Below are 20,719 nucleotides of genomic sequence, written 5' to 3'. Positions count from 1 at the left end.
GCCACAACAGTGAGAGGCCCGCGTACCGCAAAAAAAAAAAAAAAAAATGGTTAAAATGGGATTATCATGCTAAGTGAAGTAAGCCTGACAGAGAAAGACAAATATCATATGATATCACATATATGAGGAATCTAAAAAAATGATACAAATGAACTTATTTACAAAACAGAAAGAGGCTCACAGACTTAGAAAACAAACTTATGGTTACCAAAGGGGAAAGGGGGGTGGGGGAGGGATAAAGTAGGAGTTTGGAATTAACATACACACAGTACTATATATAAAATAGATAAGCAACAAGGACCTACTGTATAGCACAGGGAACTCTACTCAATATTTTATAATAACCTATAATGGAAAATAATTTGAAAAAGAATGTATATATGTATAATCGAATCACTGCTGTACACCTGAAAGTAACACAATATTGTAAATCAACTATACTTCAATAAGACAAACTTTTAAATGGTTAACTGGTAAATTTTGTTATATGTATTTTACCACAATGAAAATTTTTAAAGAAAGGAAGAACAGTGAGGCAAGCTGGTCAGGAGGAGACAGAACAGGCTGTGTAGGTGGAGGAGGGCAAGTGCCTTGGACGGTCGGGCAGGGCTGGGCACCCTGCCACCTAATCAGGGCAGGGACTCAATGACCCCTGGAGCATTTCACTGGGACAATTCATTGCACAAATTATTTATTGAGCACCTATTATGTTGCAGGCCCTGTTCTAGGCTCTGGAACATAGTAGTGAAACAAACAGACAAAAGTCCCCATTCTCGTGGGCCTGATATTCTTGTGGTAGAGATGAATGATAACCAAGATAAAAAATAAATGTGGTCTGGCAGTGGCCCATCAGAGGTGTGGAGGGAAATAAAATGGAGAAGGGAGAGTGGGAGTATCAGGAGAGGGGTGGGACAATAACACTGTTGAAGGACATTTAAGCAAAGACCCAAAGCAAATGAGGAGCCATATGGAGACCTGATGGAGGGAACAGCTCATGCAAAGGCCCTGAGGCTGGATGGTGACTGGTGTGTTTAAGGAACAATGAGGAGGCCCATATGGCTGGAGCTGAGTGAGAGAGTGAGGAGAGTGGGGAAAGGTGAAGGGTGGGAGAGGATGGGACAGAGGACGCAGGGCCTTGTGGGCCATGGGGAGGACTTGGGTTTTTTCTCTGAGGGAGGAGACAGCCACAGAGGGTTCTGAGCAGAGGAGGGACATGGCCTGACTCAGGCGCTCAGAGGCACCCTCAGGCTTCTATGGGGGGGGGGATAGTCTATGGAGGAAAGGGCGAGGGGGAACATTAAGAGACCAGGATATGGGGTCACGGCCAGAGTAGGACTGTGAAGGTGGTGAGAAGCGGGTGGATTTCTGGGCAGATGTTGAAGGAGAAGCCAACAAGATTTGCTAATAGATTGGATGTAGGGGTTGAGATAAAGGGAAATAGAGAAAGACCCTGAGGTTTGGGGCCCCAGCACCTGGAATGATGAAGCTGCCTTAATTAAGACGGAGAAGATGGCAGGTTTGGGTAACAATGATCAGAGTTCTTTTGTCAGAGTCACACTAAGTTCAGTACCTCCTATGTCAGGTGAAGAAGATGGACCCCTAGAGATGTGGAAACCGGCTTGTGCACAGCCTTGGATCGGGGCCTGAGTTGGGCTAAGGCTGACCTCGATCTGGTTGAGGGGTGCAGGTCATTGACCTCATTCCCGGGGTCTCATGCACAAGCAGGGGTGCTAACGGCCCCAATTTCAGAGTCACTGTGAGGCACCAATGAGTGGATCTATGCAAAGGGTTTAGACAAGCCCCTGGCGCACAACAAGCACACTGTAAACGAGAGCAATTATTATTATTAACAAGAGAATGGTTACCCAGTTGCCGTGTATCCAGCTAAACTCTCTCGGACAGCACTGCATCCACCAGCCACCCCCCCTTTGGAGCCAAGTTAAGCAGCGGATGTCTGGAAGCAGGGTCTTTACCTCCCTGATTCCCGCATCAGATAATCACCGAATCAAACACCTTCTCTCCATGTATTGAGTGTGGCTATTAAGAGCTTCGATCCCAGGGCCAAGCTTCCTCATGTAAATCCCAATTCTGCAACTTCCTAGCTGTGTGGCTTGGGTCAAGTCCTCTATCTTTTCTGAGCCTCAGTCTTCTCATCTATAAAATGGGAATGATGACAGTTCACACCCCATGGGGAGACAGGGGCTGAATGCGCTGATCCTTGTAAAGTCCTTAAAGCAGAGAGCCTGGCCACAGCATGCATTGTAGCTGTGGTCACCATTATTACGAATATCTTTATTCACGCTGCAAAATAGGTCTAAGCCCCATTCCTCAGATGAGGAAACTGAGGCTCAGAGAGACAAGAAGGTACACCAGAGGTCAGCAGAGGAGTGGAGGCGAGTGGGCAGCACCCAAATGCCTGGGTCCCTGCCCTGGCCCTTCCCTTCACTCTTCTCAGGGGGCCCCTCAGCCATTCTGTCCTTGTTTTCCCAGCTGTGAAACGGGGACAATGACAGCACCTACCAAGAGGGATATTCTTGGAGGATTAAATGAGATAATTTACTCCAAGGGTTGAGAACAGCACCGGCCACAATGGTAAATTCTCAGTGAATGTCAGTGTTGATTGTAACTGCCGCAGGTCCCACAGCTGGATGCTGGGGAAGCCCACGTCTGTCTAACTCCGGGATCTGCCTCTTGATCAGTGGGCTTTGCTGTTGAACCTACCGTTTAAAAACATGCTAACCTTTGCCCACCCCTTTAGAAAGGACTAGAGAATGGGAAATTAGGGGCTTTCCCCCAGCCCCCTATGCTCTCCAGGTCCCCACTGCTCTTGGTGCCCAAGGCTTCCCAGGATTCCCCCCTGGGTGGCATAGCCCCTGGCACAAGGCCAGATTGAGAGGGGAACCTTGGCAGCTCCTGTGTCTCTGTTGCTTCACTCCCACTTCAGAGCACAAGACTAAAATCAAGGATATCCCATTTTTCCCACTGTCTACCCTTCAGCGACGTCTATGCAAACCTACCAAAAGACATGGTTCTCGCTATTCATTCATTCATTCATTCACTTATTCTTTCAATAGATGTTTACTGAGCCCCATTCTCAGGTTCTGTGTTCAGTCTTTGCCTTCCAGAGGAAGAAGATAGATGATTAACTCAGTAAACAATGGTGAAAGGTTTCACACAGATGCCACCAGATGCCCATAAAGAAGACATCTAAGCTGGCCTCATGGTGGGCATTAGGTGGGGAGGCCAGGAAGGCATTCTGGAGGAAGAGACTATTTATATCAGTAAATATGGACTTCCTTGAGCCCCATGAGTGCCCCTGCGGCACCTCAGCCCCCTCCCAAGTCTCCTGGACCTCCCCATGAAGGGTCCACACTTGGCACAAAAAAAGGGAGCCTCCTTTCTAATTGGTCAGGGCCCATGCCACCCTGGATGTTAAACACTTTAAGTATCATGTCTGAGTAAGAAGTAACCAGACACAGAGAAGAGACCATATTGCAGACACAAGCAGTAGCATGTGCAAAGGTCCTGAGGTGAGTGGGCAGGTACTGCTGATATAGGAGGCAGGCATCCCTTTTCTTATTTTCTCCCTCTAACATGCGATAGTGGACAGAAGGAAGCCTGGATCTGCCGTGGGGTGGATCTGCATCCAAAATCCTGGCTCCAGGACCTCCTATTTGTGTGACTTTGGACATGCGGCTTTGCCTCTCTGAGTCTAGTTTTCCTCATCTGTGATAATATTCATGGAGCTGAGGGGAGGTTTGAAGGTGATAAGGTATGTAAGGGACCTGGCACATAGGAAGTGCTCAATTAATGCCAATTTCCTTTCTTTGAGGTTGACCTCCCCCACTGGTCTGGGTTCTCATAAAGCTAGAATTCCAGGAGGGAAGAGAGGTGGGAGTAGCTACCAAAAAGAAGGCAGAAACCAAAAGAAAGAGTTGGGGTGTGAAGGGGAAGGGATGAACAAAAAGGTCTCCACACAGATGCCCACCAGCCTGGCCTCTGTCCCTCCGAGCCGACAGAATCAGAATGAGGTTTCCATCCAGCTATAATCAGGAGTGAGTGATGTTTAAAAGGAAAAATGAAATCAAAAGCTCCCGTTGACATAGGGAGCTGGGATGCATGGCTGTGAACTATGCCAGTTCAACATGGCAGGCAAGGGACTTCCCTGGTGGTCCAGTGGTAAAGAATCTGTCTTCCAATGCAGGGGATGTGGGATAGATCCCTGGCTGGGGCACCAAGATCCCACAAGCCGCAGGGCAACTAAGCCCACACGCCACAACTACTGAGCTCGCGCACCTCAAGGAGAGAGCTCGTGCACTTCAGTGAGAGAGCCCGTGTGCTGCAAACTACAGAGCCCAAGTGCTCTGGGGCCGGCCCACCACAACTACAGAGCCCACATGCCCTGGCACCTGCACGCCACAACTAGAGAGAGAAAACCTGCACGCCGCACCTAAACAGAAGCTCACGCACTCTAACTAGAGAGAAGCCCGCGTGCCGCCATGAAGAGATGCCGCCAAAAACAAACAAACGTGGCAGGCAAGAAATCTTTTCTCTTGCTTCAACCACCCATGAGGGCTCAGAACTCAGATATCAAGTCGAGATTTGATAAAAGCAGAAGGAATCTGAGGAGGCTGTGTAAGCTTCCTCACCTTTAATTCCCAGGTGGCTGCATGACCAGCCCTGGGCTCTCAGCAGAGCCTTTGCTGGCATTTTCTCTCCTTTTCACTGTGTGAGTGACATGGTAATAATAACACATCATCCCCATTTCTTGCTAAGAGTCAGGAATGGAAAGGAATGGGGCAGATGGCTTCAGAGGATAGGAATTGGGGCCACAATGGTCCCAATGAATAACTTCTTGGATATACACCCTTTGCAATGTGATGTATTGCTCTCCCATCAAGAGTTGGGGGGTCTATTGCGCCACCCCTTGAATATGGACTAGGCTCACTGCTTGCTTTGGCCAACAGTGGCCAAATTGAGGGTGTCCATTCCTAGGACTAGCCCTCCAGAGACCTGTGTGCTTCCTCTTTCTCCTAGAACCCTGCTTCTTCCTTGTGAACAAGCTCAAGCTATCCTGTTGGAGGACAAGACTATGTGGGGCAGAGCACAGTGGTCCCAGCCAAGGCCACCCTAGACCAGCCTACAGCCAGCCAACACCCAAACAGGAGAGCCACCCAACTGCCCCACAGCTGACCACAGATGCTTGAATGAGCTCAACTGAGACCAGGTAAAGCACACAGCTGAGTCTCACCAAAACTGCCAACCTGTTTCTTCCCTGCCTTGAATGTGGACGTGATGCTAGGAGCTCTAGCAGCCATTCTGCAACCATGAGGTAAAGGCCAGGAATATTGCAGAGATGTCAGCCAGTGCCAACCAGTACCGACTCCAGACAGTTTGTAACATGAGAATGAATAAGCCCCTATTTGTTTAAGCCACCATGAGTTGGATTTTCTGTTACATGCCACTGAATGCATCCTAGTACATCCTTCAAATGTTTCCCTGTTTCTGGGCTACATAAGACCCCACAATAGGAATAGAGGACCCACACTTATTCCTTTTTCAGGAGTGAACACATGGGCTGCTGTGCCATCCCCAATGGAGAGGCTACCCTGATGATGTAATTCTCACCTCCCAGTGAGAGAGGCCCAGTTTGCTCATTTCTCCCTTCCTGGAACAAATTCTACTCAGTTGTTGCCAGCCAAAGACAATAAAAAATGTTGCTGACTCATCCCTAATCCTGGGTCCTGGATCCCACCTGGACCCTGTTGGGCTCTTCTGCTTCGAATTTCCATGCCTTTAATGCACGCTGACCTCTGCTCTTCTCTGCACAGAAATCCTGTGACCCACTAGGCCAGGAAGGAGAGGGAGTGCCTTGTCTCAGGAATATCGATGGAGCCAAAACTCCCCAAAGGACAAGGGTCAGGCTTTCAACCGCCCTTCATTTATCCCTTCCCTATGGAGCAACTGTTCTCACTTCCTACTTGGGGCCAACAGGGTGAGCCTTAGAGATGAACTGATTCTCCAAATGCTTCACTAGGAAACCTAAGCAGTTGAATGACAATTCACGGCAGAACTAGGTAAGTGTGGCCAGCAAGGCAGATGCTGTGGGTGCCGTGCCTGTGTCCCACACTTCACTGTGACCATCTATGATTTCCTGGCCACAGGAGCGTGTTCAACCAAAATGTAGGGCAAGCCAGGAGACCCAGAGAGCTCAGAGTCCAGAAGGATTCCCCCATCCCAGCTCCCTTACTTCTTTGGTGGGCTAGCTCTGAGGGGCATGTTCTACTTGGCCTCCCAAAGTTCTCCAGAGAGATTAAGCAAGTGCTAGCTGCCCACAGCACAAACTTGTTTGCTAATCCAACATTTTTTCCCGTTTATTTTTCTTTTCTATTTTTTAACAAAAATTTTATTGGAGTATAGTTGACTTACAGTGTTGTGTTAGTTTCAGGTATACAGCAAAGTGAATCAGTTATATATATGTATATACATATATATACATATATATACACACAGTAAGTCCCCTACATACGAACGAGTTCCATTCCGAGAGTGCGTTTGTTAAGTCCAATTTGTTCGTAAGTCCAACAAAGTTAGCCTAGGTACCCAACTTTTACAGATAACGCCAGGCACGTGAACTCACTTATGTGACTGGACATGTGAACACACGTTCGCATCTTTGAAAGTTAGCAACTTGAAAGTTTGTATGCAGGGGGGCTTAATGTGTGTGTATGTGTGTGTTTATATATGTATATATGTGCATCTATATATCCATTCTTTCTCAGATTCTTTTCCCATATAGGTTATTACAGAGTATTGAGTAGAGTTCCCTGTGCTCTACAGTAGGTCCTTATTAGTTACCTATTTTATATATAGTAGTGTGGATATGTCAATCCCAATCTCCTGCCCCCCACGTTTCCCCTTTGGTAACCATACGTTTGATTTTGAGATGTGAGTCTGTTTTACTGGCTGCCTCCTCTTCACTATCTGAGCCCTCTATTCCCCTATCTGTGTTTCCCGGGATCTCCAAACAAACCACTGGCCCAGGGCTGGTTTAGGTTCTGGGTTGCAAAACCCAGAAACTGACCGGCTGGCTTCGGCATAAAAGGGATTTTTAGGAAGCTCAGATAAACAACAAGAGGCCCGACGAGGGGGCTTGGAAAATGGGCAGGGACAATGCAGCGAGACCAACCCCATTGCAGCAGGCTGCCATGAAGGAATCCGGAGCCATACTTCATGGTTGAGTCACTTCCTCCGTTTTCAAATTCTTGGGTGAGGAAGCACAGGACTGGTTGAGTTTAACTCACATGCCCTGGCTACCAAGGGGTGGAGAGAGGAAGAATCCCCCCCTTCCACTTGTGAGTATGGGGTCTCAGGGTCCAGCAGTATGATACACAAAGGGGGGTTTCTCCCCAGATTGGAAGAAGAGGTTGGAGTTTGGGTCCCCAACTAATAAGAGCAAATGTTCTCTACAGTTAACTTGCCGGTCTATGGAACTGGGCCTGGAGCAGTAGTAATAATTATTATTATAATTATAGTTATTAGTCTTAAAATAGCTAATATCATTGAGTACCTACTCTCTGCCAGTTTCTAAGTGTTTTACATATATTATCTCATTGAATCCTACCTTATGAGATAGGTACAATTATTATTCCCATTTCACAGATGAGGAAGCTGAGGTCCAAAGAAGTGCCATATCCCTTCCTCTTTCTTCAGACCATCCATTGGTAAATACCATTCATAAACCCAGTGTACCATGTGTCAGATACTAACTCATTAAACAACTCTACATGGGAGGGAGTATCATTATCCTGTTTTCCAGTTGAAGAAGCTAACATTCAGAGAGGTACAATCACTTGCTCAAGGTCACACAGCTTGTAAACAGTGGAGCTGGGTTTTAAATCTGTTCCAACTCCAAAGTCCATTGTCTTAATCATGGTGTGTGTATACAGGCTGCCGTCTCATTTAGAGTTGCCTGAACAAGAAATAGCTGTGTTGCAGAGCAGTGTTGCAAGTTGAAGACTCTACTACCCAATTACCTTTCAATGTAGGGCTCAGATTTGAAACCATAAGACATATCACTCCCAAGAAGAGGCCAACCAGAGTTGTACCTCAATTTCTGCTGCCCTAGTGGATCTCAAGCGAATTTCCTGTACATCATTGAGTAAACCCATCCCAAATGTACCCTCCACATTTCATGAAAATCTGTCCAGATGTTTCGGTATGATAAAACCAGAACTTTATTTATGAAGAGATACGTGATAATATGTGATGCCCATTTTCTTCATCTTTCTAAACATGCCCATAATCTTACACTTCTGATGTAAAATTTTGTTAAGGAGAGGAAAAAGGCCCAGGAAACTGAGCTATTCCCCAGTGAGACCACCTAACCCATCACATCATTGGCATAGATGGTAGGAAAGACCAAATGTTTCTCTCCTTCCTTTCTTTGCCAAACTTCCTGAATGGGTTAGACTTATTGTTTACTTTTATTTTCAATCAGAATTCCGCTGCCAAGATTTCATGCATCCCCAACTTCCCTACAAACAACCCTCTTTTTCTCCCATTTTCAGGCATACCTCATTTTATTGTTCTGCTTTGGAGATACTGCATTTTTTACAAATTGAAGGCTTGTAGGAACGCTGCATTCAGCAAGTCTATTGGTGTCATTTTTCCAGTAGCATTTGCTCACTTCATGGGCAAATTCACATTTTGGTAATTCTCACAATATTTCAAACTTTTTCATTATTAATAATAACATATATATTTTTTTTCTTTCTTTTTTTTTTTTTTTGCGGTACGCGGTCTTCTCACTGTTGTGGCCCCTCCTGTTCCGGAGCACAGGGTCCGGACGTGCAGGCTCAGCGGCTATGGCTCACGGGCCCAGCCGCTCCGCGGCATGTGGGATCTTCCTGGACTGGGGCACGAACCTGTGTCCCCTGCAACGGCAGGCGGAGTCTCAACCACTGCGCCACCAGGGAAACCCCATATATATTATTATTAATATATTTGGTATAGGGATCTGTGATCAGTGATCTTTGTTGTTAGTACTACAACTCGCTAAAGGGTCAGATGACGGTTAGCATGTTTTAGCAATATAATATTATTAAATTAAGGCATGTACATTTTTAAGATATAATGTATTGCACATTTAATAAACTATAAGATAGTGTAAACATAACTTTTACATGCACTGGGAAACCAAAAAATTCGTGTGACTCGCTTTATTGCGCTATTCACTTTATTGTGGTGACCTGGAACCGAACCCACAATATCTCTGAGGCATGCCTGTACAAAGCCCCAAAGCCCCAGAGATTTTCTTTTCTCTTCTGTTGCAATCAACATAGATGACTAAGGCATGTCTCTCTTCCTAACTACCTGTCTACCACATCTTCTGTTTCCTTCTCTGCGCTTCTTTCAGCACTGAGGTCCCTAAGTGTGGGTGCCTCTCTGACCCCGTGTTCCTGTCTGTTACATCCTCATGCCTACAGGGCTCAGTCACTCTCAGATTTAACCAACTTTTTGTGGATGACTCAAATCTGGATAGGCCAGTCAAGCTTTAACTTTATCTACATCTGTCTGCAAAGCAATATTTCTGCTTTAATGTCTTGCAGGGACCGCAACATGACTGAAATAAGCTCTTCCCACTAGAAGCGCCCTGTGATCCTGCAATGGCACCACCATTACACCAGCCAATAGTCAGTGGATTGTCATATTCCGGAATGTTCTCTCTCTTGGTGAAATAGACCTTACATCCATCTTTTCCTTCCTATTTCCATTATCCTAAGTGAGTCCCGAATCATCCCAGACTTAGAATCATCTCAGTTCTAGGACTTACTCCATCACAATCAGAAATCTTCCTCCTCTTCCTCCTTTTCCCCCTTCTTTTCCTCCTCCCCCTCCCCCATCCTCTTGACTATATTTTATTGAGCCCCTACTATGTACTAATTATCCCATCTAGTCTTCACCTCAGCCCAATGAGGTATTAATATGAGCCTCATTTAACAAATGAGTAAAACAAGGACTAGGTCGAATAAATCATTTCCCAAAGTCACACATCTCAGTGGCAGAGCCAGGATTTGAACTCACCTCTCCAAACGGATGCTTTATCTTACATGGGAGAGTTAAGTTATGGTTCTGAAGTCAGTGCACAAGGGAAAAATTGTATATACTCAAAAATGCCCTTGAAAAACTCTTAAATCATCCATAAGGGACAGTACACATGGTTTTGTGTGTTTAAGCCGGGGCAGTAATAGGTGTGTATAATATGTGATATAAAAGAATGAGAGTAGTATGGCCCATGTGACAGACACTGCTAACTATCACAGACATTTCCTTCTCCTATCTTTCCTACAGGTAGAGCTAGTCTTCCATAAAATAGCAAAAATGGTAGGTATTCATGTTTCTGGTCTTTCCTGAAGCTAGAAATGGTCATGTGACCCAGGTATGGCCAATAAGATGTAGGGGGAAGCCTGCTGGGAACTTATAGGAAAGATTTTTCTTCCTAGATTAAAAAGAGAAAAACCTCCAATGAAAGTTTTCTCTTTCTGCCATTATTTTCCTGATTTTGGATAAGGCTGTGAGAGGAGGAGACGTGACAGCCATTTCGCAACCTTGAGGCAAGAAAGCATGAAGTAAAAATTCAACACACTGAGGAAGGTGGAGTGGAAGATAGAAGGACACCACTGAGCTAATCCTGGTCCACTGATTTGTGGATTTCTAAGTCAGGTGACAAAAGCCTTTAATGTGAAAGCCCCCTTTAGTTGTCTCTTCTGTTACTTGCAGAAAAAAGCATTCCTAACTGATGTACTGGGATCTATGAAGAACATGTATCATGCTGGTCCCTTGGAAAAAGTTCACTAAATGGAACGACAGGTAGAAATGACCTCACTATTCAAGTATTATATTCTTCCTTTTTCTTCTTATATGTGTGCCAATTACATATCAATGATTTTGTGTAAGTTAAATTTGCATAGGATGTGATTCTGCTACACACTTGCCAGTTTCTGTTTTGAAAACATCCAGGGCTATTTCCTACCAGTATAAACTCCTCAGTCTAGTTTATGAAGACCTCCCAGTCTTATCCCTTCTGTCCATTCAATCTTATTAATATCCTGTAATCCCTGGAATACCAACATGAAGCAAAAGAAACAGCACCAGCCACATTTTAGTGCCCAGAGCAGGACTTAAGAGTCTTAGGTTTCCTTCCTGCCTCTGTCCCTGAGGCCAGAGTTTCATATCTTGAAATTCTGTGGGTGGCCTCCAAATGTGCCTGTGAGCAGTGAAAACAAAACAACCCATGGCCTGTGTCTCTACAGTACCACCTAAAAAACTTGACTCCTGAAATCAAAGCTTCTTAGGGCTAAAAGGACTCTTGGGAGTAAAGTATTCAATACTCTTTAGCCCACAATGTTCTCCAAAAGAGGTTTACACGTAGGTGAGTTACACACTTAGAAAATGTACTCCAGCTGCCTGGTTCTGTGCGCAACCACACACAGCAGGCCTGAGAACACACCCCTGCTCAGGCTCTTCCCCTTCTGCACAACTTGTTCATCTTTGTGCCACTTTATTAATGCAAAGTAGCTAGCAAAGCTGATTTTGAAGGAGTTTTAGTCCATTCAGAGCTATGACACAAAAGATACACCACAACTCCTGGAGTAGGACCAAAACCACGTGTGGGCATATTCCAGCCCCAGTACATGCAATAGTTAGGGCCATACTCCCAAATGCCCTCCAAAACTGCACCATCTCATCTAGACCAGCTGTCGTGCATGAGCGCTCAGGCAGAGACTTCTCTGCCTTCAGATAAGTTTCTTTCTCAGTGAAACTTCCCGCAACATCGGTAGGTCATAAGTACCACTGATTCGTTCATTCAGTCACAAACATTTATTGAGCACTTACTTACCGTGTGCCAGGAGCTATTCTAGGCACTGAGGAATACAACCTTGGGCAGAAGAAATGAAATCCTGCCCTCATGGTACTTGACCTAGTGGAGAAGATGGGCAAAAAATATCCAGTGTGTCCGAAAGTGCTAAGTGCGTGGAAAAAATCTAAATAGAAGAAAGAGGACAGGAAGTGTTGGGAGAGTGTTGAAATTGTAGACAAGGGGTCAGGGGAGCCTGGAGTAGAAAGTCTTGAAGATAAGGGAACGAATGGAGCAGGTATTTGGGGAAAGAGCATAACAGGCAGAAGAACCCAAAGTGCAAAGGCCCTGAGTTTTCAAACTTGTCTGAAGTGTTCAAAAAAATAGACAGCAGGAGCCTGGTAAAGCTGAAGCCCAGTGAGCGAGGAGGAGGGTAGGGGGTGATGAGCTTGGGAGGTGATGTGGGTAGATTCTGCAGGTAGGTCCTTGTGGGCCATGCTGAGGACTTTGGATTCTTCACTGAGCAAGACAGAAACCACAGGAGGGATGTGAGCAGAAAAGTGATTTGATCTAATTTAGGTGCTAAAAGGATCCTTCTGGCTGCTTGTGTTGATAACAGGCTGTGGGAAAGGAGGGCAGGAGCAGAGAGCCCTGGGCAGAGGCTGCTCTAACAAACCAGCTGAGAGATGATGATGGCTCAGCCCAGGGTGGTGGCAGTGGAGGTGGGATAAGTAGTGAATGCATATTAAAGACGGAACCTATAGAATTTGCAGAAGGATTGGCCATGGGGTGTGTGTGTGAGATGGAGGAGGCATCAAGATTTTTGACCAGAGCTCCTGGAAGGACAGAGCGGCTATTCACTGACAGGCAAAGACAGGGAGGGGCAATACTGGATGATCAGGAGTTTAGTTTTGGACATCTTGAATGTGAGATGCCGGTGAACTCCTCCCTCAAAGTGGGTACTTTGAGAGAGGTCCAGGCTGGAGATGTAAGTTTGGGAAACATCAACATAGAAGGAGTACTTAAACCCCTGAGGTTGGATGAGATCACCAAAGGGCTGAATATAACCAGAGAAGTCATGAAAATGGGTTCTTTCTTTTTCCTAAACGACCCCCCCCACCAGTTCCCCCTCCCTCCAGTTCTCAGCTTCACCCTTCTACTACACAACCCCACTAAAGGTGAGGGACTTTTGTCTCTGGGTCAGGCCCAGGTTCTCAGAGAGAGGAGAGATTGTCCAGCTTCTGCAACCTCTGTCACAACACAGCATCTGAAGGTCCTATAGCTCCTCCCTGCATAAATCAAAGCACAGCGGCTTTTCAGTTGGCAGTCTCTGCCTTGGCCCCAGGCACCCACTTGCTTCCCGTTCCATTGAGATTTCCTCTGCCCGCCAGGCAGCTACCTCCCTGCCTTGGTGAGAAGAGAGAAGTCATTAGCCCTGAAAACTGTAGAAGCAGTGGCCAGATGCCTCTCTAGAGGCAGGCTGGCATTTGTCACAGCAATTCAAGAGGACAAGACTGTGATCAGCCCCCAAACCTGTGGAGAGATAGATGGCAAAGTCTTCTCCAGCCATACAGGGAAAATGGCCAAGAAGCTCAGTACAGAACAATATTACCTGGCCATCTGGCCCTCACTCAATCTTTCCCCACCCCAGTCGGGGGTGGAGGGAGAAAGGAGGACACCCTTTTTTTTTTTTTTGCCATACGCGGGCCTCTCACTGTCGTGGCCTCTCCTTTTGCGGAGCACAGGCTCCGGACGCACAGGTTCAGCGGCCATGGCTCACTGAGAAAAGTGGCTCATGTCTTAGCCATCAATCTATGCCAATCTACCATTTCTGGAAATCTGCCCAATTTTTTTCCTGCCACAATGGAGCCCAAGATGGGGAGAAAAGGAAGGATCCCTCTGACTTCCCTGAAAAACTTGACTTTAGGGAAATAGGACTCAAGAAAATGGATTCTGGATCCAGATCTAACTGAGTTCAAATGCTGGATCTACTATTTATGAGGTGGGTGACTCTGGGCAAGTTTTTAAAGTTCTTTGAGCCTCAGTTTCTTCATCTGTGAAATGGGGATAATAATGGTACTTAACTCAGAGGGTTGTAAGAATTGGCTGAGCATATAAACATGTACAGTATATCATGTTATAACTGCCTCGTAAGTTCTAGTTTGTCAATGTTGCCACTGCTGTTAATAACAGGTATTATGTTCATAAGGATACTGGGGTGGATATAGCTCTTTGCCTGAATTTAAGTTAGGCCAAGGGTTATCCTAGATTTAGGGATGTGTCCTAGCACAGCAGTTGAGATCCTGATCTGCCCTTTACTAACTGCGGGACCCTCATCTCTAAAAAAAGGCTTATGCAACTGAAATGTGATAATGCACGTGAAATTGTTAATATAGTGCTGGCACACAGTAAGTGCTCAATAAATGATAAGAATAACAATCATGGCAGCCAGCATCATTATTATCACTGTCGCTGTTGTTACAAGATGGAGAAAGAAGCTCCTGCTGCTAGGAAGTGAGGTGGTTCCTGATGGAACATGGTTCAGCAAATATGACAACCAAATGCTCTGAACAATAAAAAGATCGATGCTCTCTCAACGATAAAACTCTCTGAATGATAAAAAGCATTTGTGCCACAGTGGGGGATCCTTTTGGTACCAAGAGTGACTGATCCTCTGCTTGGGGAGGGGAGGGATTAATGCAAAGAGACATTAAAACAAAATGCAGTTGGCATTTACAGGAGCCATTCATTGGTCTCACGAGTTAGAATGCTACTTGTGTTTTATTGTTGTTGCTGTTGTTTGGAATGCTGTTTTCATTTGCAGGCAACTCAGAACAGCTGTGCAGGAGTTAAAGGAAAGAGGAGAAGCTGAGGAATGACTACGAGTGCTGTTCAGTTAATCAAAAAGGGAAGAGAGTGCGAGAGGTGGGTGACTTTGGCCAAGTCATTTTGACCCTTCTGGTCCTCAGTTTCTTCAACCATCTAAGAAGAAAGGGGGAATTGGAATTACTCTCTGAGGCACCCTATTTCTCTATAAAGGGACCACAGGCTGGGTACTTGGGGGGACAAGAGAAAGAAAGAGAAGGCAAAGTTCTGATGGCAGAACCCAAGGGGTGGCAGTACTTATCTATACCACCCCTACTGCCCCCCAAACTGGGACTCCAAGGCTCCCTGATATGAACATACCTTCTGATTCTGGAAGATTCCTGATTATCCACCATCTCGATGTGACCTTGGGCAAATTACTTAGCCTTTCTGTGTCTTAACTCCCTGTGAGTAAAATAAAGGAGTTGGACCTGCCAGAGTCCACTGAGCCCTTACATTCAATGATGCTATGAAAACAAAGCCAACATCCGTTCCCTGATGGTCTCCAAGTACTTGGGTCTTTTCCTCACTTCTGTCCTCAACACAAAACTGCCCAAAACCTGGGGTGGTACATAGGACCTTCCAAAAAGGAAACTTTGTTTTTTACAGTCACAAAATGTCAGGGTAGGTAAAGACCCAGAGCTCATCTGCCCCTTGCCTGCCTTATCTGATGTCAGGGTATCTGTCATAGGCTCCTGGACTGTTTGACTATTTCTATCAATGCAATGGTCCCCATCTCCTTAAACAGCTTAGAAAATTCCCCAGAACACTCTGATTATCAGAAGTGTTACCACCTTCCAGTTTAGCAAGCATTTATTTTACTGAGCACCTACTATATGCCAGGTATGGTGTTAAGCCCATGAATAAAAAAAAAAAACAATCATCTTCATTTCTACCCTGGTAGTGTTTGCAGTCACTTTTCTTAACATGTACAAGTGTATTATCTGACCTCTTTGATCTTTACGTATATTTGAACATTACAGTAAAAGCTCTGTCATCTCCGAAATATAGCCAAGCTTCTGAAATCTTCCTCTTACACATTTTTAGTTTAATGATCAGAACTTCAAATACAAGGGGAGGATGCTTTAAAAGGGGTTGATCAATTACAAAGTTAGAATTTCTCTGGGGCCTTGAGCTACACAGAGCACACAGAAATCCATGGGTAAGATCTTTTCTACCAAATGTTACACAAAAGAAGGCCAAAACCTTGGTAATCCACGAAAAATGAATGGTGTTTTAATGCTGCGGTTTGCTTCAAAATGTGAGAACACAATGAGTTAATCAGAAAGTGCACATTCAAGTCATCTTTGTCTCAATGTCAAATTAATACACTTGAGTCCCCTCCCCCAAGAACACGAAATTAAGAGTTTACTGCATTTCCCCACCTCTGACATTGAGCAGAAGGCTAGGTTTGCTGGGCTTTTATTCTTCTCTCCCTGTTTCTAGCTTATAACCCAACAGGATACTAAACCGCCCCTTGCAGTTTGAAGTAATAACATTTGAGCTATGTGCCTGATTTGAAGGAGATAGAACCACCAGACAGTAAGGAAGAAGGGTTGATTACTGGAGAGTTAAGAGTAAAGCAAGAGAAGGAAATGTGGGGAAAAACAAACAAGGAAAGGAGAAGAGGTTAAGAAATGAATAGAATCTACAGTAGTGGCTCCTTGTGGCTTTTGACCCCCTGAGACTCTAATGAAAACTACAGGCCAGAAAAATATACAAACACACAATTTTGGCATGCAATTTCAGAGGGTTCATGGATCCCATTACTTCCAACTCTGAAGCTATCTGTCTCAAATGAAGAATTTCTCCTCTAGAGGCCCAGCAGATATCAGGAAACTAGAAAAGAAAAGACCACCTTGTTGTAATCAAGGAGCAGATACAAACATCCAAGTAGCAGACTGACTGACCTATTAAATGGTCGCCTTCCAACTTACTGATCACTTATTGAGACTTACTACATGCTCAACAGTATGTGAGCTTCCCTAGGTGTTTCAAGAACTATGTTATAAAAAGCCAGGTTTTCTTTAAAATTTAATTTAATTGTTTTTTATTGGGGTATAGTTGTTTTACAATGTTGTGTTAGTTTCTACTGTACAGTGAAGTGGAGTTCCCTGTGCTATACAGCAGGTTCTCATTAGTTATCTATTTTATACATAGTAGTGTACATATGTCAGTCCCGATCTCCCAATTCATCCCACCCCTTCCTTCCTCCCTTGGTGTCCATATGTTTGTTCTCTACATCTGTGTCTCTATTTCTGCCTTGCAGACTGGTTCATCTGTACCATTTTTTCTAGATTCCACATATATGTATTAATATACCTTATTTGTTTTTCTCTTTCTGACTTACTTCACTCTGTATGACAGTCTCTAGGTCCATCCACATCTCTACAAATGACCTAATTTCATTCCTTTTTATGGCTGAGTAATATTCCATTACATATATGTGCCACATCTTCTTTATCCATTCGTCTGTCGATGGGCATTTAGGTTGCTTCCATGACCTGGCTGTTGTAAATAGTGCTGCAGTGAACATCGGGGTGCGTGTGTCTTTAAAAAACCAGGGGTTCGGGGACTTCCCTGGTGGCGCAGTGGTTAAGAATCCGCCTGCCAATGCAAGGGACACGGGTTCGAGCCCTGGTCTGGGAGGATCTCACATGCTGCAGAGCAACTAAGCCCGTGCGCCACAACTACTGAGCCTGTGCTCTAGAACCCACGAGCCACAACTACTGAGCCCGTGTGCCACAACTACTGAAGCCCACACGCCTAGAACCCTGTGCTCTGCAACAAGAGAAGCCCCCGCAATGAGACGCCCGTGCACCACAATGAATAGTCCCTGCTCACCACAACTAGAGAAAGCCCGCGTGCAGCAATGAAGACCCAACACAGCCAAAAATTAATTAATTAAAAAAACCAAAACCCCCCAAAAACAGGGGTTTTTAAGGCTCCTTCCCACCAGCAAGGTCAAGCCAGCTCCTGTCAACAAAAGTCAGCCCCGGGAAGCATAAATTGGTACAACCACTTTGCAGAGCAATTTGGCAATATCTAGTGAAGCTGGGGATACATACAGTACACAACTCAGCAATTCCACTCCTGGGTATATGCCCTAGAGAAATCCACATGCAAGATTGAGGAGACAGCTTGGTTCAAAATAGCACGAAACTGGAAACAACCCAAATGGACAAATACATGGTAGACTATTCATACCACAGAATACCATGCAGCAGTAAAAATGGATGAATGGGAATTATTCTTGTCAATCAGATTGACCTCATGTTGAATGCTAAAGGCAGTTTGTAGAAGAAAACACTTATAGAGAAACTTAAGGCATGCATAACAACACATATATACTTCTTATATACTTATGTAGTCAAAATGTAAAATAGGTACCATATATGTCTTATATTCTTACATAAAAGTGTAAATACCCAAATGGAAATGATAAACACAAAATTCAGGAAAGTGTTTCTGGATGGAGAGAGAAAGGAATGGAGCCAGGGAAGGAAATGCAGGGACTTACACTGTATTACAAAGGTTTCATTTTTAAAAAAATTGTTATTGGAGTATAGTTGATTTACAATGTTGTGTTAGTTTCAGGTGTACAGCAAAGTGAATCAGCTATACATATACATATATCCACTCTTTTTTAGATTATTTTCCCATATAGGTCATTACAGAGTATTGAGTAGAGTTCCCTGTGCTATATATAAAGGTTTCTTTCTTTTTTTTTTTTTTTTTTTGCGGTTCGCGGGCCTCTCACTGTTGTGGCCTCTCCCGTTGCGGAGCACAGGCCCCGGACGCGCAGGCTCAGGAGCTGTGGCTCACGGGCCCAGCCGCTCCGCGGCATGTGGGATCTTCCCGGACCGGGGCACGAACCCGTGTTCCCTGCATCGGCAGGCGGACTCTCAACTACTGTAAAGGTTTCATTTTGATGGCAGTTTGCCACCTCACCTCCCTGTTCTCACCTCCTCCACTCTTTCCCTCACCCACTCTGCTCCAGGCACGCTGGCCTCCTCACTGTTCATCAAACACACCAGACACAGTTCAGCCTCAGGGCCTTTGCACTTGCTGTTCTCTCTGCCTGGCACTCTCCTCCTTCAGTCATCCTCATGGCTTTTTCACTCACCTCCTCTAGGTTCTCATTCAAATATCACCTTCCCAATGCAAGTCTTCCCTGGCTTCTAGCCCTCCTGCCCATAATACATCCCATCCCTACTCTGTTTTATTTTTTTCTCTAGCCCTCATCAACGTCTAACACACTAGATATTTCATTCATTCATGCATTTTGTCTTTCTTCACCCCTAGAATGTCAGTTCCACAAGAAGAGGGGCTTTTGTCTCTTTTGTTCACTGCTATGTCCCAGAGCCTGGCACATAGTAGTTGCCCAGTAAATACTCATTGAATGAATATTTGCATACACAGGCATTTGTTATATTATTCTCTACTTATTTTCGAATGTCTGATTATTTTTATTATACATTTTTTAAACAACAACAACAAAGTCAACCACTGGGCTCTTGCACAGATGAGTTTCCTAGAGAGTGACAAGTGCCCAATGCCATAATATGTCCCAGGAACCTTCCAAGGTCGCAAGCCAAAGAAGTGTGGGCACAGCAAACAGAACTCCCTCAGTGAACACCCAAGCCTGCTAGAGCTAGCCCACGGTGCTCGTGACAGACCACTCAGATCTGAATGCCTCTAATGAAACAGCCCAATATGATACAGCCCAATATGATGCTTCGGTGAGAAGCAACATTGTTTTGAAACAACAGGTATGTTCAAAACTTTAATTGTGAGAGCCCAACCAACACAGCATGGGTACTAAGACCCATGACATCTACCAAGAGAGACAGGACCTGGAGCAGCAACAAACCCTAGAGGAGAAATAGGATCCCACAGAACAGAACTATGACCGCATACAGGAGAACTATGAGGAAGGTCTCCCAATGAACAGGGGTCTTGGAAGAGAAGAAACAGACTTAGCTTGGGAGAGAGGAGTGGGTAAGCAAAGGAGCCAGAAATCATCATAAAATGGTACTGCCTATATTGGGACCTGATAAAGGGTTTGGGGTCTGTGACAAAGATTGGCTGGCTATCCACCAAATCCATTTCTGTTTCCTTCTAAGCACAGTCTGATGCTTCCCAGCTTCCCTGCAGCGACGTGTGGGCATGTGACTGAATTTTGGCCAAAGGCATATGAGTGAAAGAGGTTACATGCAGGGTCTCAGCCAGGCCCATACAACCTCCCAAATATCACCACCCATGCTTGTTTCTCTTCCATGGTTTGATGCAGACAAGCAGACCTGATCTGTGGGTCAACAATAAGGAACCACAATGTAGCAAGGACCCGGGGGTCCCTCAAACACTGTGTGGAGGAGAGAAGCCTGCCAACGAGGAACAGCTGTTTTGGTCTTTCAATGAGTGAGAAATAGACTGCTGTTGTGTTTAAATCATTACCTAGTCTTGGAATTGTTGTTGTTGTTGTCATAGCAGCTAGTGTTACCTTATACAGGGCCCTTGGTGGCAAGTGCATACATTCCCGTTTCAACTATGGTTCACTGTCACTGTACCAGATCTGAAAACTCCTCAATACGGCAGTAACTGCACCTTACTTAGGCTGGTTTTGTCCATAATCCCATCAAAATCTCTTGCACCCAGAAGTCCTCAAAAAACATTTACCAACTTAAAATGAAGGCAAGATATCCCCAAGCAAAGCAAAAGAACCACGCGTGCACAACAGTTAAAAACTTGAGTTCTCGAATCGCATAATCTCAGGTTCAAATCCCAGCTTCATCGTTTACTAGCTGGGTGATCTAAGGTCCCTCTGTGCTTCAGATTCCTCAACGGTCACATGGGAATATTAATATTTCCTAATTCATTGGGTTGCTGTGAGGATTAAATGAGAGAACGTACATAAAGCACTTTGGAAGCAGTCAATTCTAATAAGCTATTGTTCTAATTGTAACAGAAAGCATCCGCTCTGAGATGCAGCTG

General features: G+C 45.0%; 1 protein-coding gene across 1 annotated transcript in view; it reads right to left on the bottom strand.

Moving 5' to 3' along the window:
- CACNA1A (calcium voltage-gated channel subunit alpha1 A) overlaps window positions 1-20,719 on the bottom strand; it is a 316,609-nt gene that overhangs the window by 170,290 nt on the left and 125,600 nt on the right. The gene's annotated exons all lie outside the window — the stretch shown is intronic.

This window comes from Monodon monoceros, unplaced genomic scaffold, assembly GCF_005190385.1.
Source record: "Monodon monoceros isolate NGI ecotype Baffin Bay Population unplaced genomic scaffold, NGI_Narwhal_1 Super_Scaffold_12, whole genome shotgun sequence".
Classification (NCBI taxonomy): domain Eukaryota; kingdom Metazoa; phylum Chordata; class Mammalia; order Artiodactyla; family Monodontidae; genus Monodon; species Monodon monoceros.
The sequence above is the reverse complement of the archived record's forward strand: the minus strand, read 5'-3'. Positions and strand labels throughout refer to the sequence as shown.